The 22836-nt window shown below is 35.9% G+C and overlaps 1 protein-coding gene across 7 annotated transcripts in view; it reads right to left on the reverse strand.

The window, feature by feature from the left end:
* Positions 1 to 22836, reverse strand: part of WWOX (WW domain containing oxidoreductase) — a 476614-nt gene that overhangs the window by 382761 nt on the left and 71017 nt on the right. The gene's annotated exons all lie outside the window — the stretch shown is intronic.

The raw sequence follows: 22836 nt of genomic DNA on the forward strand, positions 1-22836 counted from the left end.
AACAAATCAGTCTATATAGTGCTTTCTACAGTAAGAGTTTACCAGGACATATTATAAATGCACTTCTCTGCCACAGGTTGTGGACTCCCCATCTCTGGAAGTGTCCAAGGCCAGGCTGGATGGGGCTTGAACCAACCTGGGATAGTGGAAGGTGTCCCTGCCCATGGCAGGGGATTGGAACAAGATGGACTTTAAGTTCCAACCCAAACCATGCTGTGATTCTGTGTCTTCAAAAGAAATTTTATATATACCTACAGCAAACGTTTCACCTAGGAGAGGACACACTATCCCAAAAACACAATTTTCAGCTTTAAGATCCCTGCTTCCAGATATTTTGAAACTCCAAATCTCAGAACAAAATGAACCAAAAGATGTGTGCCTATTTTCATCACAACACTAAAGTCATCACTGGTGGTTGCACCAGGATCTGCTGGGATTCCAAGGTTACACCATGAGCATTGCTGGAGTGATGAAAGGACAGAAGGAAGCCAGGAAGTCTCCCATTGTCTCCCAAGCTCAAGTGATCCATCTGACTTCCCCATTTCATTGCATCTGGCACTTTTCTCCCTACATCTGTTTTCAATTTTGCTAGTACCCGTTCTGCCTGCTACAATTACCTTAAACAGAATATCATCACTCCAATTCCTCTTGTCCCATTCCAGCCAGACTTATCAGGACAGCAAAACAAACACAACTAAAATTTCAACAGGTTCAGTCTTCATAGGAACTATCAATTGCTGGAGTTGGAAAATGCTAAACCAAACTTTGCTACAAAGAGGTTTTTACCCCTACAAGATGCACATCATTCTGGAATTCATTTTGCCCCACTGGGTAAATATTTTCTTCTGTTTGATGGTCAGAGACTTGAGAAAGATGATGCTGCCTTGCATTATGCAATGGAACTCCAGAATAATTTCTCCTCTCTGCAGTTCAAAGCTGTTTACTCACTACAGAAGTCATGTGCATAGCTGGGTTTACTTTGCCTCTGCTTTGCTCAGTTGAAATATTCTCCTGTCTCTCCCAAGGGTAAAAGGACAAGAATGGTACAAATATAGGGACATAGGGAGGTCAAAAAACATAATAATCAAGTAGTTCAACAGGCTAGGCCACAAGCTGCCAGCCACTGTCCTCTCGGGGACAAGGATTCGAGTCCACACGACATCACTCAGGTAATGCTTTTCCTCTTGGTGTCACATATTAGGCTTCAGCAACAAAAAAGGTACTTTTCTGTACTTCATGTCCAAAAGAAAAAAATAGTATGAAGCCTTCAAAATACTTTCTGAAATAGAAGGTAAGAAGACTCAGATTGGTCTGATTTGGGGATTAATACATTGAAAACATAAAAATCAGAAATTTAAAAATCATATTTTTTTTTCAGCTTTCTCCCTGCTTTTGCTGTTTAAAACCTTGATGGTTGCAGCCTGTATTTCCTTCACATACTGAGCACAAATACATTTACTCTGTTTTCTTCAAGGGAAAAACTGGAGCATGGGACATCCAAAGCACTCAGAACCTGAGTGAGAAGCTGACACCTCAGCTTCTGAAGGCACCCAAGAAGCCAGGTGTGAGTGTTTTCTCCAAGCACAGCTGGGGAAGAAATCACTTTATTGTACCATGGGTTTTGGCAAGTTCCCCAACTTTTGTCTTTCAGATTCTCCCCTCAACTGAGAATCCAGCACCTCTTACCCCACAGAGGTTTTCTGTAGATCATCAATTCCTGCTACAGTTTGAGACTGTGAAATGCTAAAATTTTAGTATCAATTCAATTTTATTTAAATTTTCCCACTGTTACTTATATCACAATACCTCTTTTTAAAAAAATCTATGAATAAAGCAATATACTTGCAAGATATGTTCTTAATAATGTAAGAATATCTCCATAAATGACAAGTAGAAGGTTTTGTGTTTGTTTTCTTACAGTAGCTCAGATTTACCTCTGTTATAATGTTTTCCTCTTTCCCTAGAAGCCTAGGTGTCACATATTGTGATATGTATACAAGAGCATAGGGGGTTTTCATAAAAAATAAAACTAAAAATCATTTTTGCTAAAAGGCATCTTAACTGTAATTGTTCTCTGCAGTCAGAACTGATTGGTAATGGTATGCTGCAAATCCTGATCTAATGTGTCATAATTGTATTATGCTGATGTCTCTCACTACTTCACTTCACGTTTTCAGCACTGAATTATGCCTCATTTTATGTTGTGAAACCTTAAATGAGACTTGCCACCTTCCGAAATACAGCAGACAGTCTTTAAACTACCATCATCAAATTAATACACTAAGTCAGGAAACTCCAGAATTTTGAAAATTAAATTGACAAAAGGTATTAATGTTCGCTCTACTGTTTTATTTTCAATTACATCATTTAAGGAGAAAGTAGATACTGAAATGAGTGTAGAATAATTTAAAGAGCTCTTTTCTAAACCACAGGGTCATAACTACGTGGTGCCTTTGAAAAGCTGTGAAAACGAACTGCTGTCCTTGCTGCAGGTACCCAGGACAAATGTCCCACCTGTATCCAAACCCCCTTCAGGACCAGAGCCAGATCAGCCCTGTCTGCTGAGCCCTGAGAAATCCAGGTCAGCCAGAACCAACTGAGAGGTTTGAGTTTGGGATGGGGGTATTTGTATTTCACAAAGCCCAATGAGCAGTTCAAATCTAACAATTTGAATCCAGGCATGAACGTGGTGCCTTTGAAGAAACAGACAAAGGCAAATCAATCTCCAGTTCCAAACAAGTCCTCTTCTAAACCCAACACAATAACACTTTGAAAAGTCCAAAGAAAAAAATTTATCTTGTATTTCATGTTTCACATTCAGTTCTAAAAGCCTTTCATCAATATTTCCAGGTAAGTTTCATTACTCTGTACAGCCCCAGAAAACAGCTTATTCGGTTCTGTATCTAAGCTGCTCGCTATTGGAGCAAAAATATTAAAAATGCTTAAGTGCAATTGGCTATACTTTGCACTCATGCTAGAAAAATGCTTATTGAGCCAGAAAGTAACACAAAAGTGAAAACCCCCAGAAAGCCAGCTATTTCACTATATGCAATGCATTCACTTTACAGCCTAAAAATTGTTTAAAAATGAACACTGCATGGTAGAGTAGTTTGGCAGTAAACATGATTGTGCATTTGTGTCTTGGTATTGAAGAAGGAGCCTTTTTTCATAGTGAATTTTTCATTCAAATGTAAGTGATGATTTACGTTAAATATAGGTAAAGCATAGCTACATTTTCCTGAAGGATTGCAAGGAAGTGAAGAGCAGTACAATAAGTTGAAGCATAAAAGCTTTCTCTGTCATAATATTTATTATAATGGCATATAAAATAGCTGAAATAAATAATAGATGACTAAAAGTAAATTCATATGATAAAGAATCTTTCAGCAGACACCATTACTTCTGACTGCTCCAGTTTCATACAGAGTTGAAGAGTCTTAATAAATATGCTGTAGCCTCTGTATCTTATGTAAGTACAAGTCATTTTGTGAGGGCCTACTTAAAATGTACCAGAGTGGACACTACATAATTTACTGTATAATTTTACTCTCAGAAAATAGTGTGTGTACATCTTCAATGTTTAAAAGTCCTTAACTCAAAACTGAATACCTGGCACAGCAACAGAAATATCTGACTTTGAGGAACTGAAAGTGCAATCAATTGGTAAAAAGTGGTTTAATTTAATACAGAAAAATCTTCATGACAATGTCTTGGAATGCAGATAGTTCTGACAGGCTGTCTAAGAAAATCTTGGGGGAAAAAAGAATTTTACATCAAAGCTGATGAAAAATCTGTGGAATTATCTGAAAATAGGTAAACAAATAACTAAATCTCAGCATATGACAAGCAATGCCCACATAAACCCATATTTCCATGTTGAGGATGGAGCAGGGGATGTTTTAGAAGCACATCTGACAATTTGACACAGAGCTTATGACAGCCAATAGCCAGTGCCATGCACCATTTATGGGGGTACCTAATGGGGAAAAAGGCTTTCACTCAGGATTAGGACTGCAGATATTATTGTCCCTAATGTAGTCAACATTTGGTGCCTCATGCAAAACTGTATTTATGCAACGGCAGCTTCAGGTGGTTGTGTGCTCTGAATGCTCTGCAGCTCCTGGGAGCTGATGGGGATGGATGCATCCATCGCTGCTTTCAGAGCAATCCAGCACCTCTGGAAGGTGCTCTAATAACGTGTTCTTCTGTTACCTTTGGGATTCATCAAAGTTCCTTAGAAGACCTTGTGGTGGAGCATTTTTACACTCATTTTTCAATTTTTCCCCCCTTCTCCTCTCCCCAATATCAGCAGTATTTGTGCAGTACTTTCAAATTTCCACTAATTTATGCAAGACAACACAAATCAATTTCCCAAATATTAACCACTTTACTAACACATTTATGAGATGTACAAGGAAACAGCTGGGACTAACTTGATTCTTCATGAAAATCAGAGATTAAAAGAGTTTGCTTTTCCTTTCTTTCATTAGAAAAAAAAATATTTAGTAATACTCAGTTTCACTATTTTCTGATGTGTTTGTTTTACCTGTATTTTGGTTGTAATTTAGTGGTGTACATTTTTCCATTATTCTTCTTGCTCAATTCTGTCATAGCCTGATGCTGTGTGTGACCTCTCCCAAAAATTCATTTGTAAAGTCTGGTTCTTCCTGCTTAAGTAACTTATCTTCTGATCCTCACAAAAATGGAATTCCTGCAGGGGTTGCCTCCATCCAAGTGAAGAGAACAGCACACAGTCAAGATTTAATGGGTCAGTGTGAGCCTGCAAACTGCTCAGATCACTGATCCGCCTTGGACCAACATTTTATCATGAAGAATAAATTATTAGTACCATTGTTTTCTTTGTCTCTATCCCTTCTCCAGAATTCTGGAGAAATTTGGATGTTTGGCAGAGAACAGTGTTTATCTTTCTGGCATCATCTACAACTCAGAGGCCTCTTCAGAAAAGCCTGAAGCCCTCAAGCTGTTGTAGGATTGTCCTGCAAATTAATGTCTAAAAGTTGCAATTGCCTGAAATTCTGAGCCAAAAAGTCTGAAATTCTGAAGGTGAGAGATGTGGAAAAGGGATAAAGATGGTCTGACACAAAGGAGTTCAGCTTCTGAGGATGGCATACACCAACCTGGCATTTGGTCTCACATTTAAACTAATCACTGTTCACAACAAAATTTTTTCTTTCATCCAAATACTTAATTTATCTATAATTTAAAATCCAAATACAAAAATGGGACCTAAGCCTCCAGGTATACTTTGTATATTTGAATTATCATGCAATCACCATTTTAAATTTCCCAATAGTTTTAGAACTTTATCTCTTTCTATTAGCAAATGTCTACACATACACTCATTCGTTTCTTTGTGGTTGCTTCATTTTTCAGATTTTAATATCCTTTTTTAATAAATCTCCTGTAATAAATACCACTTACCACTACAATATGCAATAATGTTATTTCATAATCTTTACATTAGTTAACTCTTAGATCAGTATCTCTGTAAATTTGGCCTTTCATATTTCTGGAGATAATTATAAAGGAAAAAAGGGAAAACATCTGCATTTCTTTATGAAATTAATATCTTCAGTGAAGTAAACTATGCTCCAGCAATCTTAAATCATGCTTAGAAAGAGCAAAAGAAGTCATTCTCCTAAAGATATTTTTTAAATTATTTATTCCATAACCAGAGAGAATAAAAACATACAAAAACTGCTGGACTATAATTTCAGAATACTTCATTTAGTAGGCTCCAAATGCCCTGATTTTTTCCTGGATGCACACGGTTCCATTGCACACAGGACACATTTGCTTCAATAACAAGAAATTACATGTATTTAAACAAAAATCTACTGTAGATTTTAGCAATAGGAATTTGTTTAGCTCTTAATGCACATGAAATGTAGGTAATTACTTGGGAGCCTACTTTGAGCTGGATTTTCTTTTTTTCTTTCCCTGGATATAGATCACTTCTTCCCGTCTCCAAACACCCATTCCTGTAAAGCTCATTTGAATTTATCTTGGGGAATCTCAAATAATCTTGGCAATATATAACAACATGTGTATGGTTTACCATTCTAATAAACATATCTCCTTGTTTAGAGAATGATCAAGGGAGCCTGGGAACATGTAACAGAATCTCAGCTGGGGAGAGCCTCCTATTCAGATGCTTTCAATTCCTTTCATTCTGCACCATCCCAAGTGATAGCAGAATGCATTTTCAAAGAGAGGAACAAGGCAAACAGCATCAGGGTAATTTAGAAGCTACAGGCTTTTTTCCTTTTAAAAACTCCCTCTATTTGAAGTTTTTAAGATTAAATAAACCCAGTTTAGGGGTTGCTGAGAAGGAAGCAATGTAGGAGGCAATAGGGTAATGGATTTGTTGGAAATGGCAGAAGCTGGGGAAAAAGAAGAATTTCTAAATGGACTAAACCAGTAACATCCCTATTGCAATACATTATTACCATTGTTAATTACCCATAAAATTAAAGAGGTGTTATCTTACATGTACAGCTCCACAGACAGGGCTGTACAGAACTTCCAGCAGGATTTCACACAGAGGGAAGGGAAGGCAGCATCCCCACTCCAGACAACAAACAAGAGGAGAAAAGCATGATGGTCAAAAGGGCAACAATGTTTAAGTAAATACAAAATGAACCCTTTTTCCCTGTTCTCTCATGATCCATAACCATAAGCTACGTTGTTGCCTGAAAGTGCAGACATGCACTGTGCAGTGCATTAATCCTTCAAACACTAACAGATGCTGGCAGGGATTTAGGCTGGAATGTATTTACAAAGTGACAAATTATGTTCTGTATTATACAGAGAGAGAAAGAGCACCCACAAATAGGCTGATAAATGTCAGCTGCAGTCACGACAAACGGTTTATTTTTATTATACTGTAACCACAAATGTTTTTTGCAGGGAGGCCCAAAGATTTATTTGTTGCAGGAAAAAACAAGATTATATATGACACAAAGTAATAACTGTGAGATCACTGATGTTCTGGGCAGCTTGCCCTCCTGGAAGCTGTGTTCAGATTGAAAAATGTTGCTTAAAAATTGTATGTTAAATGACACAAAATAAGTAGTTCATAAATCTGTATTGAAACAACAATAACTAACAATTAAAGACAACTCTTACAACATGGCTCCTACAAGCTAGAAAGGAAAGCACGCTCTTTCCTTTAGTGGAAATGAAAATGAAGGAAGAATATTGGAATAAATGTGATGGAATAGTTTGAGATTAAAGCCCCGGTGCTGTGATGGTGAGATGGAGCTCTGGCTGCAGCAGCACAATTCATTGGCAGCATGGTGACGACTGCAGGTCCACAAATGCATTGCAGCTCCTTGGGAGGGTGGCAAAGATTGCCAAGGGATTTAAGGTACGGTCCTTTCCCCCCAGTGTTAATATTAGGGGGGGAAAAAAAATCAATGTGGTTAAAAGTCATCACTTCTGTACTCATGAATAATGTCAGGATGCTTCAACATAAGTAGAAATAAATATATGAGATAAAGATATGAAAGAACTGAATAATTAGCTATTTAAGCCATTTTAATTGGCAGTTCATGGTTACAATTTCCTAGATTTAAACAATGTAACATTGATAACTTACAGAACAGTATGCTCAAAGAAATAAACACATACACAAACTCTTTTGTTTCCCCAGCTGTTCACATTTCCAAGCTAAGAGATGCATTGAAAATGGTCACATTGATATGTATGTAATTTTAGAAAGTGAAATAAAAGGGCTGAATCACATTAGTAAAGATTTCTTGTACAAGGGTTGGCAGGATCAGCTTCTTAATATACACTCAATATACACAATATAGACTTGAACAAAAATATGAAGTCTTTCTGCACACACAGGAAAATATCAGTACCAGAATATGAAAATCTGCCCTTCTGCCACCTGATCTGTGGTCACTAAAGGAGGAAAGCTTTTCTCTACTTTCCTTCTAAAGAAATATAATGTGACATATAAAACATGAACAAAACAAACAGAAAGGCTGAAATTAAATTTGTGCGCGAACATGGCCCATCTCAGGAATCACTGACATAAAACCAAACTCATCATTAAATAGATAAGGTAATTCCAAGGTTGTCTGAAAAGCTGAGATCAAAGTCCAGACCGTGTATTTTACAATATTTTACTGATGCACAATGGGGCAGCCCCAGACAGGAGGGGTCAGAAGGCCACATCCCATTGTTCTGACAATTAAGAAAGTTTAAAATGGCTTTAGTGTAAATGTGAAAAAAGTTCACAATTAAGTGTCTTATTTTTAAGCACCATCAACATCAAAAGCTTTGAAATTTTCATTTACTACATATACATTAATTTTCTGATCAAATTTGGATCTCAAGATAACAAAAGTAATCCAGAAAATAAGTGTCTCATGCAAAAGAATTGTCTCTCATCATTAAACTTACTAAAACACTTGTTTCCTAAATACAATTTGTGTATGAACAATATGGTCAGAAGGATGAAGAATATGCCTTAAAAATTATGTTTGTGCAGGTATTTGTACATAAAAAAACAAGGAAGTGGTGCCAGGACAAAAAATAAAGTGGCAAGAAAAGCAAAAAAAAAACCTACTTCCAACTTTAAATATTTGCCTGAAGAATCAGTGTGAGAGATTAATACAAATACTTTACAGATAAGAGGAAAACAAAAATTAAAAAAAAAAAACCTCACTGCCTTTCCCCTTTATAAAAAGAGACTAAAAGAGACTTTTTAGATGCCTTCTGCAATCCTGCAACTATAAGGGTTAATGCCAAGTTTTAATGCAGTCATTCAATTATTAAATTGCTTTTAATTTAACAGATATTGTTACACAGCTAAATAACCAGCACATATTCCACCTTGAAATTTTGGGGTTTAAGCAAGTAGCTTAGGCTTTTCCCAAATGTTAAGGTAAATACTGGCTGTACCTACCTGAACACCTGAAAAAATAGCAGTATGTGTATTTTACTCATATGCCACATGCAAAAATGTAAAACATATTAAAAAAAAAATTCAAAAAGAAAATTTCCAAGCAGATGTTTATAAACAGAAGGTAACGGATAAAAACCCAAACACAATGCTGCATTATGTTACATGATTCACTGATGAACCCATTGGAACTACAGCAAAAAGCCCTTCTGGAAAACTTCCAGAAATTAAAAGGTGCAAACAAGCTGCCTAATACCCTTGCGTAGACTGAATTCTTATGAAGAAAATAAAGTTTATTGTCTGGAAACAGAGAAAGCATGAGGAAAGCACTAAAGCAATGGAGGTGAACAATTAGACAGATGTTCACTTAAGGAAATAAAGAGAACAGAAGAAGCCATCACTGAGGAATTTTACGAGAATACTGACAACTCTGCACCTCATCAAGGGCACTGGTAAAGTTAAAGCCACTGAAGCCATTTCTCCTCAACTCCAGTATAACTGCTGACCTTGCAAAAGTCTGCATTTAGCAAATGTGGCTTAGGAAAATAGCATTAGACTTTTCATTCCACTATTTTTTCCCGAAGTCCATTTATATACCCTACTGTATATTTCAAGAAAATTAACTTTATTTCCTTGTGTAATATTACATGTGCTCTGAATTTTTTCCTAACTCTGCTCAGGTATCAGGAAAATCTATACTTACAAAGCCTTTGTTACTTAAGTAAAATTAAATACTGTCAATTACATCTGAGATTCATAAAAGCATATATGTGAATAGCTGGAATGGCTTTTGCTTAATATGATTATAGATATGTTTCTAAAATAGGGTTTGCATAAGATACAATCTGGCAATCTGGACATGTTTTAGAACTTAGAACATTTGGCATTTAACTACTGAAAGAAAAATGGAGAAAAGGCATCTTTTGTTGATAAACTGTCTCATAGAGCAAAAAAATATGGGCATACAGGCAAAAGGAGGAGCAATTAATAATAAGAGGCAAGATTTTTTGTCAAGGACAAAAATCTTACTCTTCTGTGCTCATGCACACTGAGGTACAAATGTAATTTGTTCCACAAATGTATCCTGCTTAAAATATAGTTTAAAAATTCTTAGTTTTGATAATACTTCTCTTGCAGATTTTCAGGGAAAAAAAAAATCCCTCCAAATCTCAAGTGCATAATTGATTACTCCTTTTATCTGCTCATGTATTTTCAGAAATTACTGTCAAAGAAATCAGAAAATGTATCTCAGCATCACTAACAGAACTTCCATCACTTTCCTGAGTGCACCAGGCTGCTTCCCACGGCATTCCCCAAACGTTCCTGAACTTTAAATTAAACACAACACCCATCACCTTCCTCTCACAGTACAGGGCACACAAATATCAGAAGTGGGCTCAGCATTACCCAGCTGCCCAGGAGCTCCCCCAGCACTGCAAACTGCACACACCAAGCTTGCTCAGTAACATTATTGGTACAATTTGGGTTCTGGGGACAGGGAGGCATCAGTTAAAAGCTTTGTCCTTATCTAAATATTTCTTGTACACAAAGCAAACAGAAATCCTGTGAAGAAAATCTTTATAAAACACTCCTGGTCTTTGCCAGCCTCAGTTTCACTGATGAGAAGGGACAGTTCACCCACTGCAAAGGGTTTTGCACTGTTTGAAATGCAACCAGGACTTGGCCCAGCTCTGCAGGGGACAGCCTGCACATTTCCCACACACTCAGGTTTGAAAGTTCTCGGTAACCTGGGAGAAATCCCCAGGAAAATTTCATGATTCACATTTTAAATAATATAAAAGATGTGGAATGTGATTGATTTCACACTAGAGAGAATTGAAATTACAGTTATGGGATAGGTTTTCTCATGTACTGTAAGGTCAAGTAATAGTAAATAATTAATGAATTATGAAACAAGTTTTCCATAAGGCAACACATAAATTCTGTTCAATAGGATCTAAATGTGTAGTTACACCAAAAAGCCACATAATATATCACAAAATGAAGAAAATGCATGATGCTGAGGAATAAAGGGGGGCTGCCATTATATTGGAACAACTGTTACCCTTGTGGAATATAAATAAGAGCTATCCATACATACACATCATTTTCATAACTTTTACATCTCATAATCTGCAGGAAAAAGAAAAGAAAGCATTTTCAACTTCTTCTGTCATTGTTCTTTGTAGTAAATCTCTTTCCTCACCTCTCCATCAGTCAGAGGGGTTCTCAAGCATTGGGGAATAGAATGATGGGGTGGATCAGAGTCTGGATGAAACCACAGGGCTCCTTCTCTGATCTCACTGCTGATTTGATTCTTGGTTGAAATCAATGTGTTGCTGATCTATACTCCTTCTTCACCAGCATAAATTTCACATTCTGTGATGCTCAGGCTGTCTCCTAGAATTTAGGTGAGTGCACAATGTGATATTGAAGCTACCTTGGTTAGATCTCTGTGAGTCACTGACACACAGTCAGTGAATGGGAGGCAAGAAGTCAAAACAGAAATACCAAAACAGATAATAAAATTAGTTGAGTTTGGAGATCTCTGGATTAGTATATGGGAAACTTTTTTCTCCATTTGTATAAAATTCTGTTCTGACCTGCAGGACCATGGGATACTGGATTATCTTTCCTGCAATAATAAAAAGGTTTTTCTTAAAGATGACAATACTCTGGATTTCAGGTTCAGCTACACACAAAAAAGGACCAAGGGAAGGAGGAAACCTTATCAACATTTGAGGAATGTGTTTCTTATTTATGGTGGCTGCTTAAAGTCACTTGAAAATTTCACAAGAGCTAATAAATAAAAAAAATTTAAAAACAGAGAGGCAGAGTTTCTGCTAAATTTGTGTGTCAAATGCAGATAATTTATCACACCTGCTTCATAAAGAATCCTGACTAAAAGCCCTGAAATAATTCAAAGTCAGGTTTTAGGTCTCCAACAGCAACTGCCTCACCCTAAAAGGTCTTTGGTTTTGGTCTCAGTAACTGCAGGGAGGACCAAGCGCATAACTGGTCCTTACAGGGTAAAACAGAGAGGAAGTTTTGAGATCATGTACAAGCACCCCCATCTGCAGAGCTTTAAATGTTCACCAATAACCTGCAGTAGTGTAAATGTGAGGAGCTGGAACCCAGTCCTACCAAAATACATCAAGTTCCATTGAGATGTAATTTGATCCATGAACACCCCATGGCAACATGCTGTGCTCCTGCCAGACTGAAAGATAAATTACTGAAGTACAAATGAAGGCTTGCTTTTTTGGTTTTTGGGGGTTTTTTTTACTATTCTAATGGTAGGCTTGCAACTTTTAAGAAATACACCAAAAAAAATGATTTTTTCAAGGGAATCTGTAACAGATTTTACCTTTTGCTCTGGAAGAAATGTTAACTTCCAGAAACTTACAGCAGTTTTCAGATATGCTTAAAATAGCATTTTAAATGATGCAATTATGAAAAAGTGACTTACAAAGACCCAGTCAAAATGCAAAGGCAAATTCTTTAAAAATTATAGAAAGCTAATTTTCAATGAGCAACATTCTAAAAATCTATAATAGATTTGATAAATTGCTTTATACCATTTAATACTAAAAGCAGTCAGAACTAAGCAGGGGAAACCCATGGTTTCTGTTCTGTGCTGCCCAGACTATGTTAAAAAATTTACAGAACCCTACAGTTCTTGCAACATTTTCAGTTTTATTTTTCACAGCCATGAAGTATCTTACAGAACATGATCAGAACTGACCATGACACAATGGTTGTGAACTTTGGAGTTAGATTATTTTTCTCATGTACTTCTATCTGGAAAACCCACGACCACTGTCAATTTCTACTTTTAACTACATGCCTGACAAAGTTAACTGAAAATAGCCCTTTTTTCCCCTCCCATGCCACTATTCAGCCAAATTTTTTAGTCTTTTTACTTTATTCTGTCTTCTCCAATCCAAACAGCAAATTTGACCAGTCAAAGAACACTGAATTGAACAAGGTTCCACAAAGCATTTTGAGGCATGACTCACTAATTCTCTCAGGCCCATGAAAAAGCATGTGCCAAGAAAACAAGCAGAGGTCTATATTCATAAAACTTTGATTAAGTAGGCAATTTTAGGAGGACAGAGGCAACTTTAAAAAAAAAATGAAAAGGCTGTAAAAATACTGAATTTTGTTTAAAAAATCAACAGCATGCATACAATCAACTAAATAGATTATTATTTCCTAAATTAAAGTATCCAGAAATGAAAAATGCAATTAGGGCAGTAGATGAGGCAATGAGAAACCATTTATATACTTTTTAACTCTTGTAAGTTTTAGATTACACTCTTCCTTCCTTTCTGTTGAATTTTAATTCCTTACCAACCTTTAAAAGACCTGTGCTCCTTTGCCACCACCTTTGCTGTGTCCTGGTAACACTGAACAGCTAAAATCAGGTAGTGGAAAGGTTTTCCATTCAAATGACCCATCTGAAGCCAGGCCATTTTTAAGCAGTAAATCAGAATGGATTCCTGAATTTTAAAGCACTACAACCAGTCTTTCTCAAGGTTACATGGCAGATCAGAGGCAGAATCCAACCAGAACAACAGAATCATCATGTAAAAACCTTCATGGCATCAGCTCTCATGAATGTGCCTCTTAATAAGGTACAGAAAAAGAGAAAGTGTAGAACTGACCTTTAAGAAATATTCTTGTTATGCTTTTTAGCCACTGTGATGATAAGGAAAAAGTGTTTTTTCTGAATGAGTATACTGTACCTTTAATGGTTCATTTGTAGTTCAGCATAAAATCTGAACTATTTGTTGTTCATTGTTGCTATATTCTGTTCCAAGGTTCATAATTTGAAAATTGACTTTGGGGACTTTTTGCTTGGTCTATTAAAATGATTCATGTTGCATTCAACATAAATTGTGCATACACAGAGGAGGTTTAGCACACGTATTCACAGTATAATAACTAAAGTGAATTTTGTACAAGCTGCAGTTTGTGGCAAGGATGCAGTATCATTTATCTTAATTTTTTTTCAGCATTACATTAGGCTCGGGCATTTACATTTTCAGGTATGGCTAAACACTTTAAAACTTTCTTTTTACAGCATGAGTAAAGAGAGAATCAAATCTACATGTTTATATGATGTAACAAAGTAATGCCTTTTTACTGTCTAAAGTACACATGGATTTACTTTCCATTTACCCTCCTGCACAAAGGCAAATGCAAAGTGCATGAAATATTCACCACCTATGAATCACACAGTGTTCCTATTAAAAAGATGATCATGTTCTGTTTTACCTTTCAAACCATGATATGGTAACAGCCACAGTGTCTAAATGGTTTTGTCACTCAAAACTACCAAAGTAATATACAGTAAGGAATGAGAGTGTTTACAGTGTTTTATATGACTTCAGGACAATCCAGTGTCAACTAAATAAATAATTAAGAGCACAGATATTATTTCAGGCACTAGGTTCAGAAAGATGTATTTTGCAAAAATCTGAGTAAGTGGATTTGCCAGAACAGTGTGAATCCCACCAAAGAGGTGGAAGGGGAAAGGAGAAACCAAGATTGTCATCTCCCACTTGATCTTTGAGTCCCAGAAAAACTTCATCTGTTGTTTGTACTTATTTAACAACTAGTTTATTATTTCTAACATGGAAATCTTCTAGGAGATGTTTCAACTTCCAGCTCCACTGAGTGTGATTTTTCTCTATAGTTATTTTCTGGCTTTCATTTCTGTAGCACGAATTTCTGCTCACACAGATTTTTAGTATAAAAGTGTCAAAGCTTGAGGCTAAAAAACACTCAGAAATTAATATCTATGGACAAACAGTGTGGGCAGAGAGTCTGGAGAAATAGGTTTTATGTTCAAAAGACATGCATCACATAAGAAGAGAATGACCTGCATATTCAGGAACTGATCAGTTCCTAGAAGTTGTGTTAGTTGGGTACCAACATCACCAAAAAAAAAACAAGCTTAAAAGCAAACAACGTTATTTATGTAGAGCCCAATAATCCAGAATGGATTTTGCACAAAAAACCAGATAAGGAGCCATTATACACTAAATATTGAATTATGAAGGAGCCAAGCTCCTGTGGGAAGTTTAGCCAACACATTTTACCTTCAGGTACAAAGAAAATAAACTTTTCCTTCTTGTTTTGTTTTTGATGGTTAAGGCAGTCCAGAATTATTTAATAACATGGAATACTGACTCCTCTGAAGTTTAATGCAATGTGAGAAGCACTTAAAAACTGCAGTGTACTGACACTGAAACAATTCTGACCACAACGGTGGGCCAAAGCGAAAACCCATTTTATCTGTTCAGTTGAACAGATTTTCATGTCTGAAAAGAAAAAGGTTTTTGCTATTGCATAAAAAGGGATAACATAAATGCTCACCTCAAAAGTATTTTTATAGTTTAATTAAGGTTGTTCTGATCAGACTTCAGCCATCCAAATATTTAATTTTCTAAGGGGAGATCAGACCCTAAGGCTGATTCCATGGAATGAGCCCAACAACCACGGCAGAAGAGCAACTCCCACACACCACATTACAATAGGGGCCAAAGCTTCAGCAGCTGCCAGCTCCTTTTTCCTCTTTCTAAGCAAACAAAGCCCCAAAATCACAAAAACTCAAACTTTCTCAATAGTTACTATCTTAGCTACAAGCAGTACGATTGATATTGTGCAAGACTGAGTGAAGAACAATTAAAAAACACAAGAGTTTTTATGATTGCACAAAAAAGCACAGAGAAATATATCCCTGCCTTTAAAAATGGCACAGAAAACAGGTGTCAGAACACATCTTTCCCTCATTTATTTATATAACAATACTCAAATCGTAGGACTTGCCTCTTGTTTTTACAACTTCTGCTTTCATTAGGAGCATCAGCTTCCCATCACATTATGAAATTACATAAACACTTATCAATATCTAGGAAAGATATATACATCTCTGCTGATTATATTTATTAAAATTCCAGAAATTCAAGTTAAAAGTGCACTGCAGAAAATGAAAAAAAACCAAAATCCATGTAGAAGTGCTTAATTTTAAAATGTATTCAGAATCACAGAGATGCAGGAACTGTATGTGTTAAATCATATGGGCTAAAAAAAAAAATCTATATTTTAATCTTTTTGGGCAGAAACAAATTATCTTATTTACTACATGAATGGTTTCCTCAATTTGACGCCAATCTTTGGAGGCAACTTCAACCTGTCTGAATTAAACAGTCTGCAGAAGAAAAGACTAGATTATTTATATTACAGAATACTGGTAAGAAATAAAATTGAAGGATTACTTTACCACATATTGAAAATAAGAACATGCACATCACTCCAGCTTACAAAAATCTAATTTTACTTTTTCTGTTCTGAGAGAACTTTGATAAGTAGGAGACATGTTTATCTATACACATAAATATGTGTGTGCATGTATAAATTCCCCCCAAAAGCACCTAAAAAGAGAGGAAATTCACAACATTGTTTTTATAAACGCAATGAGAATAGTCTTTGATATTTAACCTTTTAGATGGTCCTAAAGTCCCAACCCAAACCCTTCTATAATTCTGTCATCATCAGTACAGTAAAAATATTTTATAATCTATTTTATCCAAAGTATCACTTTTTATTGATGAAACATCTGAAATGTAATAATAATAATAATAATACTATTACTACTACTACTACTACTAATAATAATAATAAACTTTTAAATTATAAATATTATATAGTATTTATATGTGGTATATAATTTTATAATATTTTATAAATTTTATATAATATAAAATTATTAAAATTTTTAAATTTTAAAATTTAAAATAATTTTTAAAACTAATTCTGAACATCTGTTACATTACTGTTGCAATGACTTCATGAGAAAGTAAGAAACTGCAACTTACCAAAGCCAAAAATAAAAGCTGCATGAGTATCTTGAGCTTAAACTGAGGTAACCCAGACATATTAAAGTGTTGGATATCATGCAACTGTTAATGTCACATGTGCTAGCAAGAGAATGTCATATTAAATTAAAATCTACTGCTCCTCTACTGACATGTTAGTTTGCATACAATGACTGAATTAATGTTAAAATTGAAACCACAGTCATACATTCAACTATCAGAGAGCAAAGCTGATCAGTGCACGAATATGAAAACCTGAGGAAACTGTTGAGAAAATGCTAGGGGCATTTTGGTTTTGCAGGAAAACTACTTTGAATATTTTAAAAGTGAACTACTGCTGAGGATAAACCAAACATGCATGTAACTGTACTCACAGCACAGGCCTAACACACTGCATGGGGCCACAGCCACTCAGGTTTATGATCTCCATGAGAAAACAGCTCATTACTCTTTAAAATAAAACTTTCTACACAAGTGGTAAGCACCTGAAGGATGCTGAAGTGCTTCTCGTGTGCGTTTATTAAACTATTTTGGGACTGATCAAGAAGATTTTGTGGGAAAAGCAAATTCACTGCAGCTTTATGTTCTTGTGTCCTTCCTTCCCTGCCTCTCCTCTGACTTAATCCTCATCCCCCTGAAGGAAGCTGCGTTGCATCCCAGTATCAGCCTGAGCACTTTGCCTCACAACAACACGTGGCAGAACCAAGGATGGATTCTTCTCAAAAACTTCCTTTTCAGAACTACCAGTGAGTGCTCATACTAAAGAACAAATCTGAACCATTCAAAAACCTCCAGCTCCAATGGGATGAACATTCTTGGGTACACAAAAGATTGTCATAAGCAGACAATTCAATGAGTCCCATGGAAAACACCAGGTGCCAAAAGCCCCTTACAGCAATCTGCAAGAAGGAGAAATGAATTAATCAAGCTGCCAAATGAAGAAGGTTGGGTTTGACCTCCTTCTGATCTCATTACTTCTCTATTACCCTTTTGAAAAACATCCTCTTACAAAGATCACTAATTGAAGATTATGTGGAGGGGAATCGCACCTCTCCATCACTGTGGTAACTTTGACTCATTTGTCATTCTAATAATTCACTTATTTTCTTTTCTGAACAGACAGAGACATTAATAGACTACCATCAGTTAAAAAGGCAATTTTTCCATTTAATTGCACTCATTAAATACTGGAGTAGAACAATTGGAAAAGCAATACTCTCAATATTTAATCATACAATAGCAATAATGAAACATTACTTCAAAACAAACGTAGCAACGTGTAGGATGACATAAAATGCACTTTGTAATTTTTACAGCACCAACCTAATTTCTGGTAAAGCCATTTGAGCCTTTTTTCCTGATTTTCTTTTGACAATTGGCTATATGAGTGGTCTAACAGCAATGCACTGGAGAAAAACCAGTGGGCAAACTGCTCTGTAATTACCTCATCTCTCTTGTCACTGAACCACAACAACAGAAAGGATTTCATAAGCCAAAACAGCAAGTCAATGTATTTGTGGGAAATATTGAACAAGACTGGATCTGCACACTATTTTACTGGAACAAATTGTATCACTTAGGAATGTAATTGAAGATAAAAAGGTTAATCACACTGGTGGAGTGACTGCAACGGGCACAGTCATCAGGTATTTATTTGCCTGGGATATCTTATTTTCCATCTCCTACAGAAATCCTACATCTGTCTTCAGTGTAAGTGCATTCCCATTATAGAAAGTTCACTGTAGTTTAATACTACCATAACATAGTAGGAGTTATAATAAACCTCTGAGTTGAGGAGATGTGCAAAAAATTTAGAAGTGCCTGTTTCAATTTCAGATGTCACAATATACAATGGCTGTCAAGAAATGTTTCTACTTTTACTGCAATTCTAAATACACAAAACCCAGCCAAGCAGTCAGGCAAACTTCACTGGGACTATTCATGTCAATAGATACCACTTTATTTGCTACTTTCTATCTGGCTTTGTGTAGGACCAAATTATTTATATATTTCATTTAGAATTTGATGAGCACAGCAGGCAGGTTTGGTGACCAATATCCAAGCAAGCTTTGCCATTCTGGATTACAACTTTTAAAACTGATCAGTTTAAGGGATTTAGAAGGGAAACAGGTAGAAAATAACTTGGTTTGAGCTACACAGGTGCAGAGTAGCCACTTGTCCCAGCTCTTGTACACACCAAGTGGAATCACCACTTTACAAAGATTCCAGCTCACATCAGTCAGATTATCTGGTAAATTCCATGCTCTGCGTGTTCAGTGGAAGAAGTGAGGGATAATCAGTTAAAGGAAAGAACAGAAGTTTTTCACAAAAAACAGTTATGTTGGCTACCTTTGCTAGGAAAAGATGTGACAAGTGTAGTATCTCCTTAATCAATTATTTATTCAACACTTGCATGTGAGCAACCTTATTGATTCCAGTGAGACTAAGTGCCAGACCAATATGAAAGAAAATGACAGCAGGACAGGAAGTCAAGAAGCATCATGCAAGGCCAGGTCAGAAAGGCTGAGACATATAAGATAGTGGCATATTCAATTTAGGAAAAATTGCAATTTAGTTTTATTCCTCTAACTACAAATCATATAATAAAATTTTCAATTACAAATCTCTATGTGTAACACTTTACAGTCAAAGAATAGTCCTTGGATGACTATAGCACACAAATTAAATATACAGTGATACCAATGATCTTTTTTCCAAATAGCTTTTTTTATAATTATGTTATTATTTACCTATACAACTTTTAACTTTTTGTATGAATTCTAACTTAGATTATATTTAGCCATTACTCTTTTTAAATAAAATTTTTCATATCTTTAAAAATCATATCTAATGATTGTGAAACCAGGAGCTGTGGTCCAGGTGAGGAGTTGGTGGGCACTCAAACACGTGCCTTCTCCTTCAGAAGTCATTCTTGCAAAAATTCCAGGTGTGAGGATGCAATCAGGCTTTCAGAGGGGCACAGGGATAAGCAAGGAATGTTTCTCCTTGCACATGTATGTCATGGCTATTTTGTGGTTCAGAAAATGTGAACTGTCATACTCCATGATCTAAACAGACTTCAAAGTGGTTTTCTGACCCACACCCCAATCCTCCATATATTTTTATATATATTAGAAGCCAAATTGGCTCATCAAGCAGTATTTCAATACCTGCAATAGAGCAGTTGTCTGGCCAGGCCAAGTCCAATCACTACAAAGGACAGCCAATATTAAAACAACAAAATTATTCTCAGTAATGCAGTGCAGCATTATAGAACCTTCTTCAGGTGTTTGTTAATGATACAGCAGCAACCTTGCATCTTGAATCAACACATTTATCTGTACTGATGACTTGTTTGGTGTTGAGATATGAAAATTTCAAGGAAAAAAAATACACTATTAGTGATAGATATGTTTATCAATAGCTCCATCCTCAGATGGTCCCTTCTTTGAAGCCACCAGACAGAAATAAAAATGCCCTGTACTGCCAGACCTACGCATTCTCAGCACAAGAGAGTCAAGACATTGAAAGGAGCGACAACCATCAAGAGTTTTATCCTCAAAGCACTCAGTGACAAAGACACAAAGCACAAATGGACTGTTTTCTTTACCCACCCATCCAACATTAGTCAGACTCTTTTTCCCCAATAATTATGTGCAAAACTTCACTGGAAAAGCCAAACTATAAACAGGTTGAAAATGAAAATTAACAAGTTTACCTAAGATAAGTCTACTGCATTTTAAATTCTTTATATGGGTACAGTGTCCAGCTACAAAAGTATCCAAACTGTGAATTGCTGAAGACCAGAAGGGCTCAACAAGGGAGAAATCATTCTGCACATGTTCTGTTAGTCCCCCTCTTTGCCATCTGCCACTGACCATTATTTGAGACAGGGCCCAGGACCCAATGGATTTGCAATTTCACTTAAATGTTGTACTTAGATTTTTAATATTAAAATCTCAAATCATAAAAAGCAGATTAAATGGCTTTATACCTGCCATTAGAAGACTTTCACTCTAATGGTTTAGTTTCAATCACCTTCAGTTTTGCATAGGCAGCCCAAAGAAATTGAGTCAATATACCTGTATGCACATAGCATGATTTATTGTCTTCTCACTGGAGACATCAAGTGTAACCTTGGGTTGATGCTTTATTGATTCAGTATCTATCATGTAAAGGATATAAAATTGGTTTCCTGCTTTTAAGACCAGTAGTCCACAAATATACAAACTTCCTTTCCAGCATCTGAACTGTGCACTGTAGCCACAGTGTGAGCAATGAAAAGGATTAGGGTCCAGTAATTTTAACTTAGAAATCAAAATCCTGATCAGAGCATGCAGAAATTTACAGTTTCGGCATTTTACCCATTCAAAGAAACTTGAGGAAAAAGTAGACTCAAGTCAAGCCTGCTCTTCACTACATTGTCATTGTGAATATTGTGAATGGCATACACCTACTGCATTTACAAAATATTTCTCATTTATCTAGTAACTTGCTTGTAGAAATCTGGGGAAAAGCAGCTGCACAAGAATGATCTATGCCCATCAGACATTTCAAAAGTAGCAAAGTCATGGCAGAGATGAATGAAATACCTTCATCAAAAGCTAAAGGAGTAGCACATAGAGGAATAAAACCTGCCTCCAAGAAGCTATAAATCCACTCACGATTCCTGTCTTCTCATCCTTCTTTATGTTTATTTGGCTAGAAGGGAGAAAAAAATTAAAACCTAATTTCTCAGGACTGGTAGGAAACCTCGATACCAGCAGAAAAAAAAAAGGGTAATTTATAGAGTTGAAAGAAAATGCAAACTAGGTCACTTATGGTATAAACTAAGTGAATGCTACCAGTGCAAAAAGTAGATTGTATAATTTTAGAAAATAAATAAAGCACAATTTGCCTTTTAAAGCACTGGTTTAAAAACAAGGAAAAAAAATTAAACAAGTCCTTGCACTGTTAAATGTTACAACTGATAAGACTTCAAACAAGCCATCTGTGGTCATAAACAGGTGCCCACCCTTTGGCCCTGCTGTATTCTTGAATTCTTACTCCTTCTGAGGCACAGGCAGGAAATAATGCAAGGAAAGAAAACCCCTAAACTACATCATAGGAAGAATAAACACAGTTGGCCAAAAACATGTACACTGTGCAAAGACCAAACTCCACTCTTCAGTCTCTTTAACACATAGAAGTAAAAGTAACAGGAAAATAAGAATGACACTTGTACTTCTTTAGCCTTTCCAGTAAAAATATATTTAGCTGCTTTACGGACATTTACTGTCAAAACATTCCCTGAAATTAAAATGATAAATTAAGTGTAACAAAACAAGTAATTCAAGTAACTATAAAATTCAGCAAAAAGGAAAAACCATAAAGCCTGAAATACCCCAAACTTCCAGTCCTCATTAATTCTCAATTTGCATGCCTGGAGTAGGCAGCTCACTGCAGCCTGTACCAAAGATTCAGGGTCTGGCATAACTCGACTGTCCAGAAGTCTATTCTCAATTTACAATTGCAGAAACAAAATATATTAATCCTGAAGATATCTCATAAGATGCTGAATTCCCAGTGACTCTAAACAAACTGCAAAGGGAATTTCGCTTTCTTTACAAAGAAGACCTAAGAGGTCACTTTTGGTCACAACTTCATTTACTGACAGAAGCAAGAGGTAAAATTCTGGAAATTCTGGTTTCCAGCCCTATACTCAGATTGTACAGAAGCTTATCTCAGCTTAGATTTTACAACATAGCCAAATACATTTATCACATGGAGGAACAAAAAGCAAGTTCAGTGTTCAGACAAACTGTATTGAACTGATAACAAATAAATCAATTTTGAGGTTTTTAGCTTCTTTATCAATAGCACTCTTACAGATCAAGAATTTTCTAACAAGAAGCTTTGATTGCTGACTATACAATTTCAATATTTTTTTCTTTTAAGCGTGTGCCAGATTATGCTTACTGGTATAAAAACAGCATAAATTCACTTCCTCTGGATTTACACTGCTATAGCTAA

Source organism: Zonotrichia leucophrys, chromosome 11 (assembly GCF_028769735.1).
Source record: "Zonotrichia leucophrys gambelii isolate GWCS_2022_RI chromosome 11, RI_Zleu_2.0, whole genome shotgun sequence".
Lineage (NCBI taxonomy): Eukaryota > Metazoa > Chordata > Aves > Passeriformes > Passerellidae > Zonotrichia > Zonotrichia leucophrys.